The 5,037-nt window shown below is 46.0% G+C and overlaps 1 long non-coding RNA gene across 3 annotated transcripts; it reads right to left on the reverse strand.

The window, feature by feature from the left end:
* Positions 1-21: 21 nt before the first annotated feature.
* Positions 22-4,205, reverse strand: LOC119366019. 3 transcript variants are annotated; one of them, XR_005175874.1, is made up of 8 exons: positions 3,668-4,205; positions 3,233-3,532; positions 2,820-2,867; positions 2,463-2,604; positions 978-1,224; positions 688-868; positions 505-604; positions 22-420 (listed from the first exon to the last, which is right to left on the reverse strand). It is a non-coding gene; the product is annotated as an uncharacterized LOC119366019 (long non-coding RNA). The 3 variants fall into 3 exon arrangements; XR_005175873.1 differs by having other exon boundaries at positions 688-737; positions 3,145-3,532; positions 3,668-4,204; XR_005175872.1 differs by having other exon boundaries at positions 24-420; positions 688-737; positions 3,668-4,203.
* Between the last annotated feature and the right edge of the window lie 832 nt (positions 4,206-5,037).

Consider the following 5,037-nt stretch of genomic DNA (forward strand, 5'->3'; position numbering starts at 1 on the left):
AAGGCCGACCGCGACCCAGGTCGCCCGCAACTCGCGGCGCCAGAGGCGGATCAAGGCGCACCGCCACCACCACCAGCCTCCAACCTGCACCACCACCGCACTGCCCATCGCATCGCTGGCATGCGCCGCCGACAGCCCACGTCGGCGCGCTGCCGAGCTGCCACGGCCAGCGCCAAGTGCCGCATCTGGTCAGAGGCGTCCGGCCCTCACAGAAACCCCCACACGCGGAGACGAGAAGGCCCCGCCGCCGCCAGCGACGAGCGGGCTTTGCCCGCTCGCGCCCCCGGGCGGCCGCGAGGGGGGAGCGAGAGGAGGAGGGGGGACCGGCGGCGGTGCTAGGGTTGCCCCCCGGACGCCTGCGGGAGCGTCGCGGGAGGGAGGAGGGGAGGTTCCGGTTCTTTAGTCCCTTCAAAAGCTCCTCTACAATGGAGTATCAATTTCATAAAATAAACAACATACTGACCAAAATACATTAAGAAGTAAGTTGTACAAGATTCAGCTTACCTTATGCTTGGAAAGAGCCTTTCCAATCATTTTATTGGTTCATCTGTCTCTAGTAAGGCACAAGCCAACTTCCCTCTATTTGTAGTATGTAGAAACGATCCTAGCGTAAGGTTGAGCAAGCAAACAACTCACATATTGCTGGAAATGTTTTAGAAATTATATATTTTAGTAAACATGGCTGACCTGTAAAAAGTTATGGGTCTTTCTCAGTTTTGTAGTGCAGAGCTCAACAACTGAAACAAAAAATACATGCTGGGTCGAGACAAGCTGAAACATGGCTTAAAGCACATCAAATGAAACATGGGTGTGGTGTGGTGGGGGGATGGAGTTCGTTGTCACTGCTCGCTGAAGGTTGATAATATAACTGGAATTTCAATCGTCGGAAGCACATAAGCTAATTTCAACCCTTTGTCAAAAGCCAAAATGAAGGCAACCACATCACATCCCATAAGATAGAAGATTAGAGAACTTACCATCAAGATGGAAACCTGGACGGGTTCCCTTCGTCGGATGTTGGTAGACGACGTCAAAATCAGGGCAAGTCACATTACCAAACGGACAATGGTGGCTTGGCCAGTTCACAAACCCATGGCGTCTACTCCTCATCGACTCTCATTCCTTCGTCGGCATCATGGGTCGGGCATCAACGACAGTCTCCCATTGCTGCTCAGCACGGACTCCAATGTGACAACACCAAAGTTGCAAGTTGTCTTGATTGGACTACAACACAAAAAACATCATTCAAATGGCAGATTATAAATATGCAAGAGAAAATTATATTGCGCTATCGAATATATCAGACAATCTCTGTCTTCTCCATGCTGCACGCAACAAAGAATGCTAGATTTTGGTCGATGCCTTGAGTTAACTAATGCATGGTAAATAGTAGATCGTGATCCAAAATTTGTACATGCCTTGAGTTTGTTTATGCAAATGAAATAGTATTGATCATCTATGAATTTTACAGTATACTTCTTTATGACTACAGGGAGATGGAAGTGCAGTTTGTTTATGTACGGACGAATTTAGGTAAGCTTACAACTGATCGAGTTCAATCAAGTTGCCATTTCTAGCTAAAGCGTAGAGGTTATAGAACATACACCTATTGCATGTTATTCCAGAAAGTGCTTAACGATGCAATACTAAAATTTAATCTAATGAGTACGTTGATCTCGAACATGAAAAGGACGAGAATAGGAGGCCAGAACATGCATATATCTCTACAACAAACTTTCCTTGCTTAGATATATCTATGAAACAACTTCACACCAATAAATCAAAAGAGAAATTTCTTCAAATAGGTTGTGGCCAACGTGAGTGAATATAGTCCTAACTTAACAAATAATAACAGGGCACCGACTACAGCTATGCTAACTATTAGCACCACAATACCAAAGAAAAAGGGAAGAAACTGCCAACATTTATAGCTAGCTATAGGAGAGACCACCATGCTAGAATGCAAATGAAGCCCAAAATGGTTCACTTAGTGTTGTCACATGTGAAGAACACATTACAACATCTAAGAGGGGCAAAGGACAACCTGACATGGTAAGATCAGCAAGTACTTCCGCAGATGCACCCAGCCACAAATTTGAGTATCGCCTTCTCCCATGGTGATCGAGAGTAATGAACAATAAAGTGATTAAGCAAACAAAATTACATGTATGTTGTTCTTTAAGTTTCTATAAACAGATGCATGATTTGTTGAACTTGACAGATTCTTGAAATCACCATCTTTGAACACATGAGCTGTGGGAAAATTTGTATTGGTGAGAGCAAGCTAAACCGAACCTAGTTCAACAAACAATTGAGCCATCCAATGCATGTTTCTTGTTCATTTTTACTCAGAATATTGTTGGCATTGCAGACATTCCATTGAACGCATATAATAGCTTTGTGTTACTCAGCAGGCTTGGCAAAAATTCTCTAATGGTAGAAGAGAAAGGAGAGAAGATGACCTCCTGCTTTATCTGTCGCATCTGCCATAGCCAAGGTGAGGGTTCTTGCAGCCGTAGGAAGAATAGAAGATAATGCCGAATAGGGTGAAGTGCCCCTTAGCAGCACTAATGACGCGGACGTGGGCACCGCAGCGGCCGTCGACTGGGAATAAAACGACACAACAACAATAATAACGAGGCATACGATGAGTATAATTTGCTGCATCTCGCACCTCATTGGAATTTTGAGTTCCCAGCTCACTGAATTTGTGGGTTCACATCTCATGTAAGCACATTGAATGAAACTACTTGTTAGTAGGAAGAATAGAGAAAAGTACTTGTTCACATCTCTCATATTAACGGACGGGTGCCTCTCACCTTGGGATTCAGGTTCTTTCCTGGCTAGAGGTTAGTCCTGATCCAAAGCTGAAATTGGAAAACAAACAATGTCAGGTCAAATACACAATAGCAACAGAAGAAGTTTATTTTTTCTGTCCGATGATAATAGCTTTCAGTTTCACAAATGTAGAAACTAAGACATACAAAAATCCAGCTTTCAAAAATTTATGTAATCTAAAAAACATGAAGATATTTCACAAGGAAAAACATGAAGGTACACACAACAACTCAAAAAATTCCCCAGACCAACACTCAATAAATGGGCGACTGGCAGAAGTGTGAGCCGTTGAGGCATTAGACAAACCTATTTTGCTATGGCGCAGTATGGATAGCAGTAGTAGGCAGACTTTGCACAGCTGGAACATGCTTTTCATGGAGGGTGCTTGTGGTACCTGAACCAGCTCCACCCGTTGGAGGACTTGTCGTAGTAAGTGTGATCGACCGCGCGCCAGGCCTCTAGGAACATCAGGTTCTCCTCCGTGAGCGCCGACGCTGCTTGGGTCGGTCAAAACAATGAATCAACGAGAATCAAAGCGAACGTCAATCTGAACCCTCGGCTAGCTCGCGTTGTTTCGTCCTTGCGGAACATGGCCTAGAATCCAGGACACTCCAAACTCATCTCGAGTCTTTTGGCAGTGATTCCTTGCGCAGCTCCTTCCTCCACGGGGTCATGTGAGCCCGGGTAGCAGCAGCTTACCCATGAAATGCACGACAGGAGAAGCACACATGTATTTGTATGGCAATTGATGAGACATTCACCAAGATATAACAGAACAGAAATTTTGTAGTTCATCTAAAGGAAAAGGGCATGGCTAGAGATTTATTACCGCAATGGGATGGTGTGGTGGACGAAGACATGGGACAGGGGAGGCAAAGCCGTTGCGTCCGTCCAGATGCACGTGGACCACCACAGGACGGTCTGGCTGGATCTGGTTGGAGCAAGCGGCGGAGACCTTCAAGTGCAGCCACCGGCGGCGGCAACCGCCTCACGCCCCTCCTCCTTGAGATGATGTACAGGGAATCAACTACGGTCGGATCTAGAGCGTCGGCAGGTGGGGAGGCCGCGGCAGTCGTGGCACCGATGGAGACCCATGGCGTGGCGTCCTTGTAAGGGAGGCGGTGTCGCGAGAGAGAGGGGTCTTTAGAGAGGCACATGATCTTGGCGACGGCGAAGGGCGACTCTTCTCGGATCTCAGCGGCGGCGAAGGGAGCGTCCTCTCCGATCGAGAATGCACGGGCGGCGGCGATGGGATGCGAGTGCGAGGCGGCGGCGATGGGATCTGGTGGTGTGGCGTGGTGGCCTGGAAGGGATCTGATGCGAGTGCGAGCTCGAGGGCACCTGGAGGCCTCGTTCCAAGACGATTTTTTTTTCGCTGGTTAATCGTCGTAGGGTTTTTTTTCCTGGTTAATTGTCATGGGTTTTTTTTTTCATCGCTTGTATCGGGCGCGACCTGAAGAGCGCGGGGGCTGGCAAAGGATTTGGTACGTGGTTTTTTCGGTTCGTGGCGGGTCAGTGTTAGGTGGGAAAAGGTGAGAGGAGGTATCAAAATAGGTACCAAATATAACCGGATGAGGTGGGACGAAAATAAAACCCGGAACGCGACCTACCAACTGAGACATTAGGAGTTTAGATCAGACTAGTCGCACGCCGTTAGATGGAAACCATAAGGTACGTTCGATATGCTGGTCCAGGATCTAGTAAAATGAACCCGAGACTATTTCCATAAGGGTCGCGCTAACTGCCACACGTGTGGCAGGAAGGGAGACGCACCACACGTCTCTAATGTAAACAGATTGCCACGTCATCGCATGCATGCATGCAGAAATCTTTTTGGATTTTCAGTTTTTAAAATGTTTTATCTCTTAAACGAAAAATCCGATTAAAAATCCGTTTTCACCATTAAATCCCTCGCGATGAGATCTTCGAAACTAGATCCCATGTTGATATGTTTTGATAAAAAAAATTTGATTAAAAGTTGCCATGTCTATTGCATATGAATTGCCATGATGTTTACACTGAAGTTGCCATGATATGTTTCAGCTATTTTCTTCTACATTTAAAAGTAAATTTTGACATTTATAAAACGGGGAATTAAGAAACTAGACTTGCCATGAACCATAAACTAAAATTGCCATGATACATGCACGTAAAATTGTCATTGTTCATACAAAAAATAATTTTCATGGTCAAAGTACT

The sequence above is a fragment of the Triticum dicoccoides genome, chromosome 2B (assembly GCF_002162155.2).
Source record: "Triticum dicoccoides isolate Atlit2015 ecotype Zavitan chromosome 2B, WEW_v2.0, whole genome shotgun sequence".
Taxonomy (NCBI): Eukaryota; Viridiplantae; Streptophyta; class Magnoliopsida; order Poales; family Poaceae; genus Triticum; species Triticum dicoccoides.